Raw genomic sequence first — 25,039 nt, 5'->3', positions numbered from 1 at the left:
ATAATTAGAATGCCATATAGTCAATGTAGGATTAGATTTGTGTCAATTATACACCCACATTTTGCAAGAGATGGATAGAGAACAAGCTAAAAACAAACGTGATTTTTTGTTCAATCAGAGGCAATAATCCAGAAAGTTATGGCCTGAAATGTGCAAATATCAAAAGGGATAAAGATATTTGGGATAAAAAGATATGTTTTAAGTTTTATCAAGATTGGATAAAAATTGTGACCTCTAGAAGGTCCACAACCTTCGTATTACACACATCTACACAATTTGCGTACAAATTTTGTCGTTTTATTTTGATCTTCCCGAAATACTAATTCAACCTTCATTATGGTGGAATGGTGATGTATTTAAACGGTTTTGAAAATCAGAAAAAAATTGTGACCTCTAGAGAATCCGCAAGTTAAAAATTGATTTTTCGAACAATCAGGGGCTATACACCAGGAAGTTAAGTTTGGGTATCCATGATTATCAAAAGGGACCAAGATCTTAGTGTGTAATGGTGATATATTTAAATCAGATAAAAAATGTGACCCTACAAGCTAAAAACGTGATTTTTTGTTAAATCAAGGGCCATAATTCAGGAAGTTACAATCCGATATGTGCGAATATCGAAAGAATCGGACCAAAACTGCCGGACAAAATGGCTGCCCCTTGTACGCAAATATTGTAAATATATGGTATATCAAGATTTTGGACCCTCTAGAGAGAGGACACAATCTTGATCCGATTTTGATGAAACTTGAAATACATGTTTATAACCCAAAAATTGTAATGAAGAAGTGCCTAATAATAATGATAATGAATTTATATTGATCTCAATGTGGAGTTTGGAATCACTTTGAACCTGGAAAAGCCTACTTATAACTGGGATGCATTCTGAGCAACTTTCATAAACAGAAATATTAGATTTGGGTAAATCCACAAATTAAAAGCAATATTTCTCATAAACATTGACATTTCTTCTAGGGATAATCTACAGAATATTACTACAGTAGAAATATGCCTTTGTTGAAATAAGAGGGGTTTTGTTTTCTTCTTTGCTTCCAGCATGTACTTTTACTAAATATCATGTAAAACATATTTATCTTAATTACATTTTTTAAACAATCTGATTAAAACACAGATCCTATTTCGTTTCGTTTTTTTTTATAGTTCAAAATTTCGTTTTACTTGTTTTTACTACACTAGGATCTGGAAGAGTTGTTATATAACCTGTGTTCTAGATGATGTGAGGAATTAGCCAATGAAACGGTCTGTTACAGCGAGTTTTTGGTGTTAGGTGCACAGGTAACCCCCTAGAAACATTAACGCTGATTGATTATAGGGTCAAAAGTTGCTTGTTTTATCCCTGACACGATCTTCCACTACAACCAGTCAAATCTTCATTTAGTAGAGGTCATCGAAAGTATGAAAAAATGAAACAAAACATAGATCTGTATTTTAATCAGATTGATATTTTAAATGTCACTCTAGTTATTTTTTTTTAGGTAAATTGCATAATAATAGTAGAGTCTTTATGGGTGTTTATCATTGCATATTTAAAGATACCTTCCCGCATACAAACTGAGATTGATGATACATTTGAATTAAAAACATATTCAAACTAATTAATCTATCAAAAATATGCTCCAAATCCCTCTCAAAACTTTGCATCCGCAAGGAGATACCCCAAGCTATAAAAAATCTATTTTTAGAAGACATGTTTATCACCTAACTTGATTGAGGGGAAGGCCCATTTTTCAGAATGTATTTGTCATTACTTTCTGTCCATTTACCATAGGGGGCTTGGATGGCCGAATGGTTAATGTGTGTGTGTTGCATCAGAAGTTCTGTCACTGAGTCAAGTGGCGTGGTTTCGATTCCCTGCTTGTACGTGACAAGGAGTAGGGTTGCCTGTCCAACCTCGTGGGTTTTCTCCGGGTCCTCTGGTTTCCTCCCACTACTAAAGACTCCTACGCACAAGCGATTGATTGAAATAAAATTGAATTATTTTCTGCCAACTTCTTTTTCTGCCGTTTAATTGAAAAGTCTGTTATGCGTTTACACCCCTTGCAAAACTGCCTAACCATTCGATTAAGAAATAACAACCGCTGGCAGACAATAAGCTGTCAGGTTGCCAGTTAGTGATACCCTGACATGTTTGCCTAGTGCTTTTTTTTAGGTAATCCAGTATTTTTCTAGTAAGATTGGGTGTCTATACACTCCATGTATACCAAATTTGCCATACTTTCATTGCAAATAACCTCCTGATAAATACTTTCGTTAGAATGTATCTTTAAAGATACATGTTAATTGGATCACGTTTGTGGGATAGCTTTAGGCTATAAATTGCTGTTCCTCGCAATGGCAGTAGTTTTAGACTATTAAATTGTATAGTTTTTCAAACTTTGGTAGCTCAAACAATATCATTTTTTAAGCAACAAATATATTTTTCTCTGTAGTTTGAAAATATTTTCCAATCCATGGTTATGCATTTAGTTAGGCTCTTGAGGGAACATATTAAAAATGTGGCTACACTGTCTAGACTGTTACTGAATGTCATATTCTTTATCATTGTGCAATTATGGTTGATGAATGAATAAAGTAAAGCTTAAGTCCAAAAGGAAATAACATTTGCTTCCTTAATCCTTTCTGTTTTCATAAAATAAATCATCCCCTCCTTCATTATCAATTAAAATACTTCAAAAAAATTTTGATTACCCCTGTCTGAAAGAAAAATTATTTTGAGTTGCTTAAAGATTATTTTTAGCACTTCATTTGGTGCTTTTACAGAAATATTTAATTTACAAGAACAAAAAGAAAGTAGGCCAATAATCCAAATCTTTATCCATGTCTAAGAAAATCAATAAATCTTTTGTGGCATGAATCAGAATTAATTTGTATAAGTTGGACTAGTTCATAATGCTACATACTACACTTGCATCATACATTAAATATATGACACCAGTATACTGGCAGTGTCTTTCTCCGTTGACATTCAGCAACTCTGAGATCATTAGAGTATTATTGTAATTGTTTATGATAAGCTTCACAGTTAGATTGTAGCTTGATATAGGTATTGTAAGATCAATGAAGCTATGATCGACTGCTGATATGGCCTAGATGTGTTGATCAAACCTTTTGTCCAATGTATGTTAGTTCAATCAATATCCACGTTACCCGCAATATAGTCAGTTCTGTCAGTGAGGAGCAAGTGGAAACCATTCTATTCTTCTTAAGTCTTCAAGCCTTCATGTGAAAAATTCAGCTTTCCTAAATGGTATCGGCATCGGTTAATTTTTGAGACTGGAAACACAGAAAGACACAAGGTTAGTTCTGATTTATTTTATGATCAACCATATAAAATCTGAAGTGCCGTCTGCTTGCTCGGGACTCTTTATATTGGGTTTCAGCTTTCATTGAAGCTATATTTTCCCAGTAGAATTCCTGTTATTTCTAATCATAATACAGATTTATCTTGTGTGATAGGTTGACACATTACTTTGATGTTAGTAGTTAATGTTATAGAATATTCACATACACATTATAACAGGTCTAAATACACTGTAGAGTTTAAGATGAGAGAAACCGTGGCGTGAGTAATTTCTGGTAATTACTATTAACTTTCATTGATAAATAAGAAAGGATTAGGTATTGAGTTTTTCTTGGTTGTGTAAGCGTATCGAAAAATGATAATATTGATTTTAAATGGCTGAATGATCTCAGGGTTTTTTTTCTAGTTTTTATTGTTGTAGTTGTTTAGTGGTAGATTGATGATGTCAAAAATCTAAATTTCTGTTACGCACTATTATTGTTTTTTGGTTAATTATACTTGATTCAAATTCAGGTATTTTGGGAATATATGAATTCCTGAAGCTTAACAGACTCACTGACGTTCTTCTTTGACAATTCCTATCAACATTTTTCGCAATAACACTAAAAAATCAGTGAGTGAGGCATGGAGCCACCAGGAGAGTACCACAACAGATTTCATATTAATACTTTTGAAAAAAATTGTTACCCATGGGAACTCTCAAAATGCATTTGAAGCATCAGAAAAAAAATACACAAATTACAATTACAATGTTTCATTTCATTAGAATTCATTGTGATGTTTATTTTAACACTGCATGTTCATTCATATGTTATCTCTACAAAATCTTTGTTATGGTGATAAAATGTTGTGCAATGCTGATGTATTTGTACAGTAATTGTTTACGATGCAGTGGAAGTAATCAGAAAATATGTGCCATTTGTAAAAATAGGAGTCCGTTTGTAAAAACAAGAGTTGTGTGAAAGTACTCTCCTTCGCAGAGATAATCAATCATTTACATTTGGTATTGTTTGTTGGGTGTGTAATTTGATTGTTTTCAGGGTTGTCTGTTTCAGTCAATAACAAGGTATTGCTCAATTCTTTCCTACTTTCCATCAGACACATAATCATATATCTGATTAAAATACACATCTGTACACTTTTGATGGGCTCCATTTCATTAACAACTGACTTGTGGGGAAGGACATGTTAGAATTCCTATAGGAGATCTTTCACTGAATGATGTAAAGTATATATATTGAATTTTTTTTTTTTTATTGCAACTGCTTAATAAGTGACTCTTAGAATTATGAACATACCTCGCTCAAAGCTCGACTAAATAGACCATTTCATAAGCTAATACCCCACATCAATCAGAACACTGTTTCTTTAAAAACTCTTACAGATCTACTGTAGTGACTGCAAAATCCAACTATCTCCAATGTTTTTGGGGGTTATTCTTTGTTTGAATAAGCACCCAGGTGATACATGTGGACGAGTTATGAGTAGGGGTGGGTGTAACTCATTACTAATGAGCAAAATTCTGGTGAAGGTGGTCAATGTTCATGAATAAGTACAATTCCAAGTCTGTTTTAATATTCCTTTATATACATTTAAATATACATTATATACAAGATCATATCAAAGGGCTAATAAATGTCTTAACCGTATCTCCTATCTCTCATCTCATCTCATCTCCTGTAACCCTCTTTGATCATATCATGTCTGATTGTTGTAGGGGTCTTTTAAACAAAATAATTTGCATACAGACAAAAGGACAACCATTTCAACAAATCAGATTAAAGATAAAATTAGGGATAAAAAATATATTGTAACGAATCAAATGAAAGAAGTTAAATTAATATAGATATATATATATATATTTCATTGGTTAAAGTTTTATAGTTAAATAGAATTAACAGAATCAATTAATAAGCTTTAAGCCATAAATAAAGTAAAAGCATTGACACTTGCTTGGCACTGATCTGACTGTATTGTTAGTTCTCTAAACCTTTCTTGAGGTGTCTCTTAATAAGCCTATTGGCACCAAAGATTATATGAGGGGGGGGGGGATGATCTAGTGTGTTGCGCTTTGACCACTAGCTGTCCGGTCACCTCTGGCTTGCGGTTGTGGTTTCGATCAGTGGTGTGAGTGTATGTGGCTTGGAGATAGGGGTGCCTTCTCAACCTCGAGGGTTTACCACGGGTACTCCGGTTTCCTTCCACATGAAAGGCCCCTGCACATGTGCTAGTGCTAAGATAATAAAAATGAAAATAAGACAACTTGTCTTCGATATCACCTTCGGTGGAAACAGACGTTAAACACTAACAGTACAGTCAAGACCATTCTTGCTTAAGGCAATCACTTTAAGAGCTTTAAATCAAAATATTAAGAAATAAATTATGCATTCTTTAAATAACATTTGAAAAAGAAATTAAAATTAGTATCACTATTCGGTGGTACAGCTATATAAAAAAAATGAAACCGTATCTGTATTTGAATAAACTTGCATAATCCTAAAAAATACTGCATATAATACATGAACTCTGTGCAAGAAAGCATTACGTGCATCAAATGGTAATGTAGGAATCAAGGAAATCCCCCGCTCCCTCTCCTTAAAAAAGCCCAAATTTTATCGGGGAAAGATTTTCATATTTAAAAGAATAAAAGTTGCTATAGTGTAAAAAATCAGATCTTAGCATGATCTTCTTGCACTTACATGGCTGGTGCTCCCTCGTCTTCTTGCTTTCTCGCTGTGAGAAGTTGAGATTATAAAATGGACACCATATGCTTCCATGGTAGGCCTATTGTTTAGTAAAGAAACATTATATTCGTAGCTTACCAGTTTAAAAATTAGTTTTCAAATACTTTAGAAATGTGGATGTTTTGTTCGATTCAGAAAGTTTGCAGATGACCATAATGTAGCATGTTAAAAACTCCATGCAAAGGCACAGTGTGGATGGTTTTAGAAATTAATAACAATATTGATACTTTAAAAGTTCAGATTCATGGGATCAGCTGGTTGACATCCCTTTGGGACAGCCAAGTATAAGTGTGAAGTCTTCAATCAAGTCTTAATAGTCCAGTTGCTGGAAACTCAAAGGATTTGTTATTTGGAAGCAGAACTTATTTTGAACAAGACTAACCCAAACTTGGAAATAATTACGACGAAATTGTAAAATTGATATGGAAAAGAGTTTTTACTGTTAGTCACACAGTGGTGTATTATTTTTGGCATATTTTCAGTGGCATAATGTCAACTATGCAAGTTCTGAGTTCCATCTACTAATGTATGTGACCAAATAATAGCATAACTAACCACCTGGTTTTCTATGGAATTTTAAATCTTGTCTGGTTAAGTTGGCTAAAATATAGAAAACCTGGTGTTAAGTCCAGAATTAATCATTGTCAAGCATTGTAGTTCACTTAATATTATGCAGATGAATCTAAATGCTTTCATCTGACATCATGTTTACATTTTTACCGTGTATAAATTGTAGGTTTAATATACAATATGTGAAGTTCTGTGTAAACATTTACATTTTATAAAACTACATCACAGATTGTATTATTTGATCAGACAGGGTAGCCTTGAATCATTTCTGCTTTACATCAAACTAATAACAATTAATTTGTTGAATATTGCTCTATTATTATTTTGATATATATGAAAATTGTAATTGGCTTGAAAATTAAATTCTAAATGAAGTAGCGTCAGAATATGTGTTTATTGGCTCTGAGCAACTGCTACAAAAAGTGACCTACAAATCAAGTTGATTTCCCCTAGTGACAATCAAATTCTGTACTCCATCTTCATCAGCCAGGAACATAGGGGTTCTATTCATAGAACATATGGGTATGGATAGAAGTTTAATATTAGAAAAATTCATCTGATTAGAAAATTTCTCACAAATGATGCAACAAAATTGAATCAATTTGTATATCACATCAAGACTGGATATTTTCAATTCTTTGCTCTCTGTTGTTCCTCACATATCAACTACAAATAGTGCAAAATTATGTAGTTAGGTTAATGACTAAAACCAAACCATCTCATATTGTACAATGATTTCCTTTATATTTCAAAGTACTTATAAATGCTTAAACAGGCTGTGTGTTAGTGGCACATTCTGCTAACTTATGTTCATTTTGTAATTGTTTTGTAAAAACCTTCATGGAGCATAATACAGGGCAAAAATGTAAGGGTTCCCCAAATCGACAGCCTGACGATTAGGAATTTCTGCATGCGTGATGTCAAAGGTCACACGCGAACATTGAGCGCTTGATGTACAAGTTGATAAACTTTATGAAGAGTTAGACGTACAACACTTTCTGAGATAAAAATGACAGAAAAAGATGCGGGTAGTGGATAATCTGAGAATTTAATTAGGATTCGATATTTGTAATAAATAGTAAGCGATTAAAGACAACATCGTCTTATGTATGCAATGAATTCTCCTCTGACTTCCAAGAGAGGTAAGTCACGTGACGTAAACATGACCTGGTTTGATCGAATTTTTATAGCAGAGCATTCCTTCGCAATTACAATGTTTGAGAAGGATTTGAAGCAAAATTATGACAAATTAATTAGTTTGAATATGTTTTTAGTCGATATATACCATTAAATCCCCCAGTTTGTACGCGGGAATGTATCTTTAAAAGTCCCTTAATCATCAAAACCACAATTAGTACTTAGATTGATTAACATTTAATTAAGAAAACAAAATCAAAATACAAAAGCTAGATAACCTCATGACTTGAATTCAATCGGATTTAAAATAGGTCTATCAATCTTGTTTGCCCACAACAAAATGGATACAGGCCTATTACATAACGAGTAACACAGATCGATGAAATTTCAATTTAACATACTTTGTAAAGACTGAATGGAATTGAACTATTTTTGGACTGACATTCCTATTAGAGATTCATCTTTCACAATATTGTATTTTAAAAGTTAAAAAGTGTACAGGTATATTTAGCATACAGTCTAATTAGAAGATGCCTAATGTAACTGTATATCAAATTGAATTTTTTTTTTTAAACCCACTAATGCTTCTTTAAGAAGAAATATATATTATGAACTACAAGGCACTTCCATTAGAAATAAGCTAATGTAAGTACCACTATATGACATCAGATAAAGAATTCTGTCTGTCAAAGAGAATAATATCTCTCTTTATTATTTACGTATAGAGTCTAAATTGTACGTGTATTTACATGTAAGGAGATTTTTTTTAGCTTTAAGCTCTCTCAACTGACATTAATAATTAGATAAGTATTGACATGAGATTCATCATTGTCAAAAACACTGATACATCTATATCTATAATTCCTGTCTGATTTCATATTATTCTCTCGGGCAACTAGTAGAGATTACAGGATCCAGTGAGTTGTTGTTATTGAAGGATATTTTGGAATGAGAACAGGGAGATTACGGTAGGTTGTAAATGGACATTGGTAGAGATTTAGCTGTGTAAAAGACAAAGATCTTGTCCTGTATAAGTCTGATTTATTTTAATCTCAAGAGAAATTGGCAATAGTCATTGTCTATCAGATTCTTCTCTTTAAAAATTTGGTTAACAAAATGAGAGAGTCTGGATCCAGCTGTGAATCGAAATAACAGATTAACTTAATTCCAGACAAGAAGTACTTGAGAAAATTAGATATGCAAAGGATTCATCATAAAGCAGATTAGTATTTTGAAAAAATGTCTAACCTAAGTCTTGAACAATCTTCTTAAAGTTCAAATGGCTATATACACTTCATTTTATATGTTTAAATTGTGGATCTGTTTTATAAGTTAATGTATAAATATGGCCAGATTTTTTCTGATAACATTTGTATTTAGTAAGAATTTCTCTCAAAGAGTTAGATGTTTAATTTAGCTTTAAGATAAATGTATAATTTTGTTAGCTATTTTAAATAGTGCAGTGTTTATTCTAATCAGGGCATCTGCTATCATCTGGAATTGGATAAACTGTCTGAACATAAAGTTATTTTAAAGAATCTAGGTATTTTCAATCATATTACATGTACCATTGTGTATCAGGTCAAGAGCTCAATGTAAAAAGTACTGGAATTTGTGTTGATATTCATTAAGAAATCTCCATTAGATAAAGATAGAATGCACTCAACATACTTGCCTCAACTCATTTCTAAAAAATAGGATAATTTTCTGCTACTTAAAAAAAATCAGATACTTTTTATGGGAGAAATTCTTTTTGAATTTTGAATGAACATTACTCCAGAATTTATCTAAAAACTCACTGGAGGAATTTTTGATAATTATAAAAATTAAAGAAATATTAAGGAAATTGTGGTTCCATTATATATAATTAGCCCATAATATACTATAGAATTCCTTGAATGGTAAAAATTCAAATTTTATCAAAATTCTTGAGAAATGACTATCCAATATTTTATTCTGAAAGTTTGGATTTATTGTTGATTCACGCATATATTTAAATTAAAAAAGAATTGTTAGTGCAGACTATAGTAGTACCTATGCCGTTATAATTAATTGAATAGATTTATAATCTTCTCTTGATTGGAAATCCCAAAGGATGCGGAAGAAAGCTGCCAGTGTAAAATACATTATGATAAAAATTGTGACTCCTGGAGTTTTAGGTCGCCCCCTAATTTTGAAATTATTTTTTTCCATCTAGTGAGAAAGTAATATGTGCAATGTTTGATTAGAATTTTTAAAAAAATTGAAAATGTTAAAACTTATGATGCCCTGGATGGTGAGTGATGAACATTTCTCTTAATTAACATTTTTGGAAAGAATCAACCAGCAGATAGAAATTAATAATGCTCATGATGTGTACCAAATTGACTTTTGGCTGGAAATTTTACAAAGATGTGATTAATCTGTATACTAGATAATGTTTAAGAAATGACATGGTGCATACTGCATACACCAGATTAACATGCCGGTAAAATATGGTGTATATCAATTATTACATTGGCTTATCAGATACACCAGATGATAGTTTTATCTGCAATTGGAGACTTACACATCTAAGTGATGAAATATTTTATTACATAGGAAAAAAGATAACAGATTGTTCCTTCTGGTTCCATCCAACTCTTCCCTGACACAATTGCACTAAAAACGAGGAGATGTTGATAAGTAGCAACCAGATTTATTAAAGGAAATTGAAGTATTAGATTTTGGTGGATCTGTTGTGTTAATTTGATTAGTGATAGGACAAGCTATGTCAGATTCAAAGAAGGTAATGCCATTTTGAAAATAATTTACTATACATGTATGTACAATATCCTAGCACACCCTAATGTACTTGTGATTGCCCATGTTTGAAGAAATATAAAATTAATCTGTAGGATATATAGATGTAAACAAGATTATATTGTAGATGTCAAAAGTATAGGTATTTATACAGAGAAAGTTTTCGAGTTAGTGCTGATTTGAATCAGATTCAAATTTCAATCCCCTGACATACCGCACCAGATCGCATCCTATGGCAGTCCAGAGCTCAACCAACTAAGTTATATCTCCATCCTTGAAAAGCATTGTCTGATAACCCAAGTCTTTCATTGGCCTGACATAGACATGGTCTCTATGGGGGACAGCCAGACGACTTCTTAACGCATTTACCTGTTTTACAGGGATTTGATAAAACCTTTTTCGTATCATAGAGCCAATTTAAAGTCACATTCGCACAATGTATTAAAGAGAGAGTTAAATATGGGGTTCAGCGTCACTCAGCCCTAACTATACGGGGAGGTTGGAGAGCAGGATGGAACAGAAATCTAAGAGATTTTATCTATGAATATTGAAATGTTGGTTTTAACATACTTTTGTAAATATCCCTGGTTTCCAACCAATACTCATGTCAGTTTCTATAAGGTTTTGTGAACTAGATTAATGGAATTGTATGTCTGACAGTTTCTAAAGATTTATTTGACACTTACGCTCAAGTAACCTTTATGGTGACAGAAATGTGGGAGAATTTCATTATACTGACTCGGCAATTGGTATTCAGTTATACTTTATTTGTCAAGTTTTACGTTAATGAAATTTTGTAAGCGTTAGAACATGTAATGTACATTAACCTTTCAATCAACAAGAGACCTGATTAACAAGACTAATATTTTCTACAATAACATCTCTTAGTACTTCATCTGTCTTCATCTTCCATGTTTTTCCAGTATATTGAAAATGTGATAAGCTTATTCTGTTTGTTTTTTCTCTGTAAAAATTTAAATTACTGTACCGTAATTAATAGAATATTTATATCGGATTGATTTTTATAAACATCTTCTAGTTATATCTTCTTCTGGTTTCAAGTGTATTGAATCATTTAACTCCATCAGCCGTAAATAGTTGAGCTGCAGAAAGAATTAATTATGAGTAAAACAATTTATTATTTCACTCTTTCATAATCCTAAGCTAATAACATTAGTATGAAATTATGAAAAAATTAAATATGTCCTAGTAGTTTTATAAGCCGACATGTAGACGCAGATTTGCATAATTTCTTGTGAACACCTTACTGATCTGAGTTCTTTAATAGATGTTTTTCAAATTCATTGGGTCATTACGAAGTCCCCTATTATGATTCAGTATTCTTCTATCACATAACATAGGAAATCTTATATGCTCTTCAGACTACATTTATCATGCGATCTTTTACAAATTTTGATATGTTGTTTACATTATTGACACAAAAAATTCTGTTAAATTGCTCCTTCTCTCTTTTTAGAATCTTTACAAATCAGCTGTCCATCTGTTTAAGTTCCAGTTTATTCTAGCTCTCAACGAAATTTTTAAAAATTTTTGAGAACATTCATTTGAGCATAAATTGGGATAAAATTCATAGTGAATTTTTGGTTAGAAACTGACCTTGCAGTTGCATGATTTGTTGATAATGATTTTAGTGTTAACTAACATCCCACCCCCATCCACAATATCTTGTCCCTACCCCAAACTGTAATTTATTAATTGTTTATATAGTAACCCAGAATAGGAAGTTAGTAGGAGAGAACTGGTGGATTTTGTTACCAGTGTAAGCTGTTTTTAAATGGTTTATAATCCAACCCTGTATAGAAGATTAGCGTTTTCATTGAAATGTGCCTAGAAGGAAATTGATTACTTCAAATATTAAATTCAGGTCGGCAGACTTCTGTTAGGTATAGTTGAAGCATCTACTTTAGTTTTAATTCTCATTCATTAGTCAGGTTTGAGAGCTATTTTTGTTCTGCTATTATAATGTTAGGGAATAGATTTCTCATTCATTAATAAGTCTAGTAGTGCTTGAGGCATTCAATTTTAGTCAATAAATCTGTCTAGTATAATTATAAGATAACAATAAGAAGATACTTATCGAAACGTTGTGCTTAGATCAAGCTTGGAAATAATCATTTTAGTTTGTATCTGACAAACTGTCAAGCACTAATAGACTTTGAACCGGGCATATGTTAAAAATGTCACTATAAACACCCAAAGTAGACATATCTGTGCCAGACAAAATGACAGACACCAAAGGATTTGTGCCTGACAAAGACTGAATTTGTGTTTGACAATGTCTGTGATAGGTGTGTGCATGGCTTATATAATAAACCAGTGATTGTTTTCCAAAACAATTTAGTTTATTTAGTTATGATACAATCTTTTTGAAATTTTTATGTGGTTAGCGCATAACTGCTCGTAAAATTTAGCGTCTGATAGGAGTGTATGTTTCCTTGCCTGGCAGTCTATGTTTCAAACTCCCACACATATACCTGAAATCATAATGGAGGACATGTATGTTGACCTTAAAACTTAAATCAGCTGATGACGACTGTCAATATACAAGCCCTGACAGCTCGACGCAATCGCATGTAAAAACCAATCAAAGATGTCACCTATCCTTATAGTAATTCCAAGACTGCGACGAATCAACTTCTTACTAAACGTAGTAGTTGTAGGTGGAAGAATCCTTATTATATAACACTCCAAGTTCAGTATTAATAATATCTCTATTCACCAATATTCTTTGGACTTACATGTAGTTATAGGATTATTACTTGTTGATTAAGAATCTGTAATGGACAATGTTGGTATCCACCAATTTTACATAATCAAAGATTAAAGAAGTTTATTGCATCAAAACATCCATTATGGACAGCATACATATACAGACATAGTACATATGATACAACAAAAGTTGTGATGTAAAGAGCAGGTCTTTTGCTACAATAGTTCAAAAACAGATAATGAAAAAATGAATATATTAAGAATTCAGTCAAATTACTTTATTCACAATGAAGTAATGAATGTTTGAAGTTGTGACAAGAAATTGCCATAAATGGTCTTCGACATTTGTCATGATTTAGCGATTATTTGGCAGACGGAAACTCTGACCACATTGTCACACGGAGTGACTTATGCATTACCAGAAAATGTCAGCTTTAGTGTTTAAGGCAGATATGGCAGAGCATTGTCTAATTAATCTATTCAATAGCCAAGCCACCCAGTTGCCCAGAGAGTTGTTTATGATGGGCCAATCTGATTAAAACAGAGAGAGAGAGAGAGAGAAATGGGGTTTAACTTCCACTCAACACAAACTAGGTCATTTTGGGACAAACATATGGTTTAATTTTATTTACATAATTCGCTTGCGCGTAGGGGTCTTTAGCAGTGGGAGGAAACCGGAGGACCTGGAGAAAAACCCACAAGGTTGGACAGGCGACCCAACTCCTTGCCACGTACAACCAGGGATTCGAAACCATGCCGGTCGACTCAATGACAGACTTTATAATACAGCGCGCGCACGCTAACCATTCAGCCATCCACCCCCCCTTGATTAAAACACAGATCCTATTTCGTTTCGTGTTTTATAGTTCAAAATTCCATTTTATTTGTCTGTACTACACTAGGATCTGGAAGAGTTGTTATATAACCTGCGTTCTGGATGATGTTAGGGATTACCCAATGAAACCATCTGTTACAGCGGCGTCTTGGCGTGCGATGCACAGAATGTGGGTAAACCACTAGAAATGTCAACACTGATTGATTAATCAATGTCTGACGTCATAGGGTCAAAAACTGCTCATACGACCCCTGACACGACCTCCCAATACAACTGGTCAGATCTTTATGTAGTATAGGCCATCGAAAGTATAAGAAAAAAATGAAACGAAATATAGATATGTATTTTAATCAGATTGATGATGGGCTTGTCATGTGAATAAATGTCTAAATCAGTGGTTCTCAACCTTTTTTTGCCAATGGCACACATTGGAACACATGAAAAAATAGCGGCACACCTGGCTAAATATATATGAAAAGTATTTGAATTTTACAAAATAAAAACATGACAAGCCAGAAAAATGCCAAACAATATGCAAATTTAGCTATCACATAATGCCTCTTTAACAGTCGTAGCTTTGTAAGGATTGGCTACTTGGTGATCTCAGGCAATAATTTCTCTAGAGACTGTCATCTGTAGAACGTTTACATGAATATGTTTTCGTCAATATTGGGCAATAACTTTGCATAAATACACAGCATGACCAGAACATAAATTTCAATAAAGTTCATTCTTATTATCATTTAGACAATCCTAGAACAACCAATAGGTGTTAACAAGAATTGTGAATGGACAGAATAATAGACGGGTGGCAGTACATGACAGGCGTATTTAAGTAAAAAATTCAATTTGATAATAACTAGAGATTTTCACATGGCCAATTTTAGACATAAACAAACTTTTTGGATGGCCTGGACATATTGGCTACTGGTAGACTTGATTCTTTGGCAACCTATCTTTTTATCAGACTATTAATTGTGGTATTATGTTTGATTTCCATATATAAAATGTGTTACCTGATCCAAAGTTGTTACGAGATTATTGATTTCAACATTCACTTGTTCTGTTTATATCATCCTCGTAAATGACTTTTATACCTAACATTTATACACTTGTTACAGATATTATCACTGGAGGTATTCACCATTATTTTAACCATTGTCTGTCACCGACTTTTATTAACAGGTTTTCTCGACACATTGGCCATTACGTGACCTTGTCTCTGTAATTATGAGCGTTACATTGCGATGTTTAAGAGGCATTATATTGATGAAATTCATATCTTGTTAAATATATTCATAGATCCTGTATGGTGTTTTTGTCATAAACAAGTAATCTGATTTCGTGTTATTCCTTTCCTATAAATAAAATTGTATTGATTGAACATTTATAATTACGATAAAGCCAGGGATTTATCTCTTTATTTTCTAATGTTTTTGTGATCAGTGATATCTAAGTACCTGGTAAAATACTGTATTTTATTAAAATAAACATTCCATAAGAATTTGGTTAATAGTCTAGTGCTGAATTAAATCTTTGAAAACAATTATAACAGACAAACCTGTAACAATTTGTGTGTAGATGTATGAGGGATGTCTGGTGAATGTGGGTGTGAGATGTAACAGGGATGTCTGGTGGTTGTGTGGTGAAATGTGGGAGGGGTGTCTGGTGGTTGAGGGTCAGATATGGTAGGGATGTTAGGTGGTTGTTGGTACAAATGTGAGGGTGGGATGTTAGAGGGAGGTAGAGAGGATGTGGGGGTGAGATGTTCGAAGTATCAGAATGAAATGATGGAAATTTCGACTTTATAAAATCAGTATATGATACTTTTCTTCTGATTGCTTTTGAATATTAGACAAAAAGCTTTCATTAATTTCAATTAACATAATAATGAATACCTAAATCAATTCATAATGCCTAGTAAAACTCATAGTGACATAGTGTATAGGTGTTCAATAAAAAATAAGCGTATCTGGCTTCGTACACAACACTTGTCACACACACACACTCGTCCCCATCCCTGCATGTGTGTCTGCTTTATTGGTAGCAGCGCCTGATTAACCATGGGGCACGGAGCCCCCCACAAAAAAATCTCAGATGTGCAAAAAAGCGATGTGAGCATGGTCAGACCAATGGACTCCATCTACTAGTGCAGTACTTCCCAACCTTTTGTTGGTTGCGACCCCATTCTAGAAACCGTCATCTGATCGCGAGTCCTCGAAGAACAAACTCCCCTTTAACTATGAAACATCATCATTATTTACAGATCTGTTAAATCTTCAGTGGATCATTGGATGATAAGAACCTTTTTTGTCCTTTGTACTGTTTTTAAAAGTGGTGGGTATTTAGGTACTTGTCGTGTTTATACGGCATTGTATTTAGTATATAGAGATTGAAACACTATTTTGTGATATAGACATAACAAGTCAATATAAAATAATAGCACTGAATTAACCCTTCCATATTTCATGGTACATGAATCAATAAGGGTAATAAGTTTATATTTATTAAAGTATAAAGTATTACTGTTCTATTATTTGAAGTCTATGTTATTCTCTATGTAACATTCCATAATACAGAAAAAAGTAATATTATTTCTTAATGGTCTTCTTAATGGTCTCTTCTTAATAGTGTCTTCTGAATAGTCTAGAATTTATTCCAACGAGTTGCCATGGAATCCAATAATTTCAAAATGTCTGTAAATCATTATTCTAACAGAACATTTGGAAAATAGCAACACTGACTTTGTACTTGTAAAATGCTATTAAATGATCTGGCAATTGTTTTGGGGATGTTGCACCCTGTTTCTCTCTTTCTTATTGCTTTTCTTTTGCTAATTTTGTCCTTGTAATTAAATGAACGAACAGATAATAGGTCAGAATTTATTGCTGTTATATGGTGGATATGAATGTTGAAATGTGTTGATTATAGAAACCTCATCATGATTGAATTTTCTTTACCCACACTTTTAAACATTGTAAAAATAATCTAATTAACAAGGTTTATTGTGTGGTTAGAATTTTCCTGTTCACAATGCGAAGCTGACAAGACCTTTAGCCCCATTCTCTTCTAAAAAAAATAAAGAAATGTATATACAGATGTACAGACATATAAAAACTCCTAACAGCAAGTCATACCGATCTTTCATATAATTGTTCTTTCTGCTTCTGTTATATCATAGTTATAGTTCATAATTATGATTTTTCTAATGCGTGCTAAATTACTGCTTACACAAGAGATTGTCTAACTTGTCTTCTTACATTTACAGGAATTTTTTTTGAACGGAATTCTATTGTAAAAATTGAGTGATAAATGGTTTTTGTTTTCAGTAAAATGACGAGCGTGGGTGTTATGTTTATCACGCTAGCTGTCGGTGTTTGTTGGTTAGAAAGTGTGAAAGCCCAGAAGGACAGATGTGTTTCTGCTTATTATGACAGACAGCATGCCGTCTCTTTCTTTGGAGGTCAGTAAAAAATCAATGGGGTTATTTGCTTGATTACAAAATATAAAAATGTGACTTATTTTGCACCAAACTTCGTAACTAGTGTTCTTGTAAGAAACCAATTAAAACAAAGGCTTAAAATACAGTTTACACAAACATTGTGTTATCTTTGATTAAAACAAGTAAAAGACTGGGGTGTGAAATGTTGAATTACACATAACCAGTTACTGCAAAAAAATCTGAAATTGTGCTTTCAGCATTCTTTGTCTTCAGAAACTATAATTGTTTAATTACCATTCAAGCATGATGATGTCTATTAAAAATTGATGAATTAAATAAAAAAAAGTTGATTTCCTACTTCCATATTAACTTGTCGATAATATCAATCTGTGTTATCCTGCCATTTGTATTAGGATGTGATCTTGCAGACATTCTGGTCGTAAGGTTTTCTGATCGATATATTTGAAGCTCATGAATGAGTGACAAGAAAACAGTTTAAGTAGAATTGGGTCACTTGATAAATTACCCAAGAGTTATTATTTCTGTTAAAAAGCAGCTGAACTGTTAGCAGCTGATTTGTCTATAACGAAACAGTATCAACAGTATCGTGCTAAATATGGCTGCTGTTCCATGATATTACTTGATGCTTTTAATGGTGTGTATTGATCTGTTATGATCATGCTGTTGAACATTGAACAGTAGTTTTAAAGACCCATTCCATTTTACACAATTCTCAGATCTCATAATCTCAACAGTCTTGCATTCTCTAATAGTACTTGTCAGACAATACAAGAGAGAGAGAGAAATGGGGTTTAACATCCGCTCGACACAAACTAGGTCATTTCTGGACTAACACATGGTTCAATTTTATTTCAATAAGTCGCTTGCGCATAGGGGGACCCAGAGAAAACCCACGACTTTGGACAGGCAACCCTACTCCTTGTCACGGGGAATCGAAACTACGCCAGTTGACTCAATGACAGACCGTATGATACAGCGCACACGTGCTAACCATTCGGCCATGCATCCAACTCCCCCAGACAATACAAGTAATGGGAGTATGAATAAAGGAGTAAAAGCTCAAATTAGAAGTCCTTTTCATTCCCTTAAAATCATTTGAAGAACATGCTAGAATAATGTAATTTGTGAGACAATCCCATAAAAAGAGGTTAATTCGGCATTCCGGGCTTTGTCAAAATCAAAATATTTCCTGTGGTCAAAATCTCGCAATAATCCCTTCACCCAAAATAGTTGGTACAAGTGGCACAAACTGTAAACATGACCTGACAAAACATGTAGCCAAAGGTGCTTAAAACGCACTGGAGCCACCCCAAACACACCATCCCACGTCAGGCACATTGCCTTGTATGGCCTTTAGTTGGTTTATCTGCCCAGGTCCTGTCCTACAAATTGACATGACATGAGACCAATCATTTATGAATATTCCATACTAGTTTTAAACATGTTGTATTTCAATTAAAAAAAAAAGATGTTGATTATATTTTCGCAAAAATGCAGAATTGGGAGGGAGGGTGATGACAGTAGAGCACAGATGGAAACATACAAGAACAATGTTAGTGAATGGACATTTTGTATTTAAAATATGGCAAACATTTTCTTACAGTGGTTTAAAGGTATAATGTTTACAGACCCAAAAAAGGGTATGCAATGACACTTAAGCAAGATACGCTTGGCGGTTGGAATTCAATATAAGAGTTGGGTGGAGGGCCGCTGTCCGGGCAAAATTTCCCTCATAGCACACTTTATGGTGTATGCCTGTCTTCATTAGCCCAGTTGGAGCTGAACAGTAGGATGTTAAACCCCATTTCATTTCATTTCATTTCACTATGAAGCTTGGAGCTGTGGTGACTCAGTGAGTAAGATGTTGGCTTGCTAACCTGGAGGCCCTGTGTTTGATCCCGAGAAAGTTCATTGGCATTTTCTGACGTTGTTCCCCCTTGTCAATAGTGCTGGACGGAGGGCCTGGCAAGGCACAATGTATAGTCGTTCAGATGATATGAGAAAACGAGGTCCTGTATGTGTACACATTGGCTTGTACATAATTCAAAGTAAGAGTAGGCTATAGTACCAGAGTTCGGTCAAAATTTCCCATATAGCACATTGTATGGCATATGCCCAGAAGGACGTTGAACCCTATTTCAATCCATTTCACTATAAAGGAGGTTCTACTCCATTCAATCAACTTCCTGCATCAGTGTACAATTTTTATACGCACACATTAAAATGTGGTCATTGTCATCATCCCCCATCTGTTCATCAGTCTGGACATTCTAGAGGCTAAAGTTATCATCTGATTGACTTTTAACTGATACACAGTGTTTATGGCCATGAGGCAATTGGATTTCTGGTAATGACAGCCAGAATTATGCCCCTTGATCACTTTGAAAAATCTTGTTGACTTTTTTAAAAGTTTAATTTGGTAATTGATCAAACTAAAATCAGGCTGGGAAAAAACAACTTTCTAGTCAACTGAGAAAAAATCATTATCTATGTCGAAATTATAATTTGAAGTATTCCACATTATAAGTTAAGTAGTGATTGCTCTTTTACAGATCATTCTGATTGGAAATATGGTTTTCGGGAGGAAATAAATGAAGAAAGTGGTTACAGTAAATCTCCTAATAAACAGTGTGTTCGTGTGAGGGATCGTAAACTAGAGAATGATGATTCTAATAAAGATATACATCAAGACAATAAAGATAACCTCAACAAAAACAACATTCAACAACAAAAAACACCCACAACAAAATATAAAGGTTCTAAACGCAAGAGAAAGAGAGAAAAACAAAAGAAATTGAGAAGAAAGAAAAATAACAGTAAGTAAACATTCTTAATATATATTTGTAAAGTTGAACAGATTCAAATCTTTCTTATTCATATCAACACAGCACACAAGTCGATAATGTAAAAAATCTAAGGCCAAGTATTTATTCTTTATTTGTCGTCCATTTATTCTTTATTTGTCGTCCATCAGCCTTTCAGAGAAAGAGGGGGACTATATAAGACTAAGACTGCCTGTCTGTCCATCCAATCTATTGGAACAGTATAATTGACTGAGTTTGATTCTGAACATTTTCTTGACTTCAGAACACAATAAATAATAATGCTTTTTTCCGACGATGTCACTCCCTGGTGCATACTTAGGGTATTGTTATTTATTTGATATTTCACAAACAAACCTTTTTTATATCAATTTCAGATCATGTTAAAAAAATAAAAACCGGATGAAATGTATACCCTGTGGTATTAGTGTATGTAAAGAAGTCCCTGTGATAGTGCAAGTTTTTGTTAGGAGAACACAGTCAGCTTGTTTCTGTGGTGTGAAGAAGATAAATGAGAATAATACATTCAAAGAACAGATGAAACCTTTGATAACAGATGGCAGAAGAAGATATTATTTAAACATCCAAAATGGTAGCTAAGTATATGATTGAAGATTAAATAAATTCATATTTTTGCTTAATAATTTTACAGTTTATATTTGATGTCAAGTTTCAAAATGCCAGTGTATTATGTAGGCTGTACATATAGACATTATCATTATTTTTATCATACACATCTGCCAAAGAATCTTAAGACTGCCAGATATATATTTATGAGGATAGTCCAGAAGTTACTAAATAAATCTTCTCATGTAACTGTAAATATTAAAAATGTTATTATTCTTGTAGAATGATCTAGTTCTTGTCTTCCAAAATGTTGAGTTAGTTATCTCCCCTTACTTGTTATTTTGCATTATCTGCAAGATTTGATGATTGATGACCTCATAAAGTCATCATTAATTTGATGGTATATATGTATATCATTTATGATATTTGTAACCGAAGAAGTAAGGATGAACTTTGGGATCAACTGTATTACATTCTATGATCTATCTGACTCTCAGCTATTTATGATCTAATTATGATCACCAAGGGTCGTGCTTTCAATCAGTGACATTATAATTCTAATGTTCCTTTGTAATAGTTATTATATATAGAAGATTGGTACATGTATTTTTATAGAAACATGGGATCATTCTTGTTAGAAAGGATTACATATTTTTTGACCAAATTTTAATATGGTTTCAGTAGATAAAAGCCTTAATGAACAGTACCATGCCAGCTGGTCTTTTTTATTTGTTAATGAATTTAGCAAACATAAGTTGAATATTTTGTAGTGAAATATACATACTTTTAGCCTTTTAACATTGCCAAATTATTATTTGTATAAAAAAAACTTTTATTTGTATATTTTAATTTTATTTACTATTATTTCATAGTTATTATTATGACAAAGATGCAGGTATCCTATATTTGATGATGCTAATGCTAGTAAGATAATTGTGTGCAAAAGGTAGTATATTATAGTCCTTCTCATACTATTGTTTATTCTATGTAATCATCAATAAGCACTAAAAAAAAAAGGAGGTTTTGTTTTTTATTTTAAAAAAAGTATAGGTAAATTGAATTTATCTGTTACTTTAACTTACTTTTTATATTGAATGTAATTTTCCTTATATTTTGTGAAGGAATCATGTTATACTGAGTGTGCTTACTCTTCCATGAATGCCACTTCACTATTGGCTATTATAATTATTAGATAATTTCTCATATAGGAAGAACATTTAGCTCTCTTTGCCCTTTGTTTTCAGGACACTATGTCTTTGGTATCACCTTTAGCATCTATTATGTACAGTATTTGTATGTTATGTTATGAACGACATAAAAAAAAAACCCAGCGGTTGCCAGGCAAGATATAGCCACATTTTGCAAGAGATGGATTGAGAACAAGCTGAAAAAAAATAAGCGATTTTTCGTACAATCAGAGGCCATAATCCAGACAGTTATCGAAATGGACTGAGATATTTGGGATATAGAGATACATTTTAAGTTTCATCAAAATCGGATAAAAATTGTGACTTCCAGAGAGTCCACAACCTTGGCATTACATATTTTTACAATATTTGCGTATGAGGTGCGGCCATTTTGTCTGCGAATTTTCATGATGTAACGGTGATATATTCAAACGTTTTTTTAAATTGGAGAAAAAATTGTGACCTCTGAGGGACCACAAGCTAAAAATGTGGGCGTATAAAAATTATTAAATGAATACAAAATTTTCAGTAGCACAAAACTGACACAGAAGAGTGGTAAGTGATATCAGGTGTTTCTATAAGAGTAAGCATACTATGCCTCATGCATGATACCTGTCACATGAGACCAAATTATCTTAAAATCTAAAATTTTCACTGTTTATAATTCAAGGGGTAAGAGTATTCAGAAAAATATAATTTTTTATTTATTCAGTCTCCTTGTAGTCTTTTGAACTTAAATTTTGTAATAGAATATATAGATTTAATAAGAATTTTTCTACAGTAGAGTTGTCATGTAGATGAAATTCGGATAAAAGAGTAAATTTGTACAATATATATTATAAATTCTATATTTATTATTCAAAATATATTTTATTAGCGCAATGTCTTAGTGGTATAGAATATTTGTTATCCCAGCTATAGTCTAGTGTTCTGTTCAGTTCCCAAAACGTATGGGTGTTTTTGCAATTGCAATTTGGTTTCAAAAGTAATAGGCTGATTGGTTATTCAATAAACCAGTCTGGACCAAAAGAGGATTCTTCTCCAGCACACACTATATATTGGTCTGTTCAAAGAAAGCACTAATATGTATAATTTCATAATGTTATTTATTACAAATTTCCAGAAATGATAATTTTATGAAAGGTCTTAGTATTTTTACACACTAAACGGTTCAGCCTACACATAATCACCCCATCAACAATAAACCACATGTTAGAAAACTCACGTTTTTTTTACCATACGAGTCATGAAATGGAACTCTGGATTTAACAATTTGTTTTGTCTCTTATAGGCTTACTTAAATACATGTATATTGTGAAAGCTGGTATTACCCAAAACTACTGTTTTAGCTACTAGTCAGAATATTAACTTTAAATTGTAAAAAATCTCATCACAAACATCTTCATATACCGGTACAGGGATTAAAGATGATTCTGATGTTCCATTCAAGGAATGCATGATAAAATGGTCAGTAATATTATAATTTTATGTCCAAGGGAAGCCTACTACTGTTATTTTTTTATTTTGCTTGTTATTGTTATGCTTATTTCTATTATGTGATATATAATAAATGTTATAGATCTATAAAAAATATTTATTTTGTAAAATCATGTTATATGTACCGTGTCATTGATTAAATAAATGATATGTTGTTAGAACTTTGTTGGTTGAGTATCTGCTGCTACTACTAGATTGGGGTTAGGTTTGCTTCTACCATGAATGATATGACAGACTAATGTTTCCTAAGAAACTTGCCAGAGATGCTAGTCGGACGAGTTCTACATGGAGGATTAAAGGGGGGATGAAAAGGATATCACAGCGCTACCAAGAAAGAACTTGCAGACAGAGAAGTAATTATTTTCATGGGTTATCTTTTAAATGAATTTATGGGAGCCATTTCCAACTGCCTCTCACCAGTGTGGTTTTATACATTTGAGATTTGAATATTTCCTTTAGTCGTTCAGTTAAAAGGAGGTTCTATGAGAATTCATTATCAACCATTAATGGTGCATTATTGGACTCCTAAAATCAAGTGCAGTGTTTTGGGGTCCAACCGGCTTTAAATCGTGAGGTCTGTCATCAGAACAAGCTTTGTGATTTCGATCCTAAGTTTGTATATACATGTATTAACTTTATTTGAAAAATTCCTGACAAGTGTCATTCAATAAACATAACTACCAAATTTGATTCAAAGCCATCAAGCAGTTTACGAAAAAAAGCTGAAAAAACTTAAATTGTGTATACCAATTGATATTCAAATCCAAAATGTTTCAATTTCCCCCGACATTAAACCCCATTTCATTTCAATTTGCCCTGCTATAGTGTATCTCTTCTCTTCTGGCCCATTCATTTTAACAAATTAATGACTATTTGTTTATGCCTGCCAGAGAGAAAAGATGGACTAAAAACACAACTAGTATTTATAATGATAATATTTATTTTGCGGTCATTATATCCAGATACGAATTATTCCAAAAATGGAATGTTAGTCAAAATAAAACTACAGTACTTGTGTTTGCAATACTCTATATTCTGTACTATAAATACAGAAACAAACTTAACAAATATAGTCTTTAGAAATATAAACTTCAAAATTAACAAATATGGTCATTACTTTTTAAAGCTAAATGAACGAACATCATGAATTAAGTGAAATTTTATGCCTTATATAGATAGTAAATATCCAACTCAACATAACAAATAAATGTGTACTGATAAATAATAATATATATACATGTATAAATATATGTGTCAAATATATACAACAAACTAATTGCACTCTGTTAATCCCTTGACTATATTCAAAATAACTTAACATGATCAAAATTTGATAATATGCAAGTGCTAATCTGTACATACATGTCTTGCTCCCTTTAATAAA

At 32.7% G+C, this 25,039-nt stretch overlaps 1 long non-coding RNA gene across 2 annotated transcripts; it reads left to right on the top strand.

Moving 5' to 3' along the window:
• The first annotated feature begins 2,960 nt into the window (after positions 1-2,960).
• Positions 2,961-23,815, top strand: LOC126818234 (uncharacterized). Of its 2 annotated transcripts, XR_007679172.2 has the most exons (5): positions 2,961-3,317; positions 10,354-10,540; positions 17,449-17,582; positions 20,135-20,398; positions 20,782-23,815. It is a non-coding gene; the product is annotated as an uncharacterized LOC126818234 (long non-coding RNA). The 2 variants fall into 2 exon arrangements; XR_007679171.2 differs by lacking the exon at positions 10,354-10,540.
• The last annotated feature ends 1,224 nt before the right edge of the window (positions 23,816-25,039 follow it).

Source organism: Patella vulgata, chromosome 4, assembly GCF_932274485.2.
Source record: "Patella vulgata chromosome 4, xgPatVulg1.2, whole genome shotgun sequence".
Lineage (NCBI taxonomy): Eukaryota > Metazoa > Mollusca > Gastropoda > Patellidae > Patella > Patella vulgata.
This window is presented reverse-complemented; position numbering and strand designations above follow the sequence as displayed.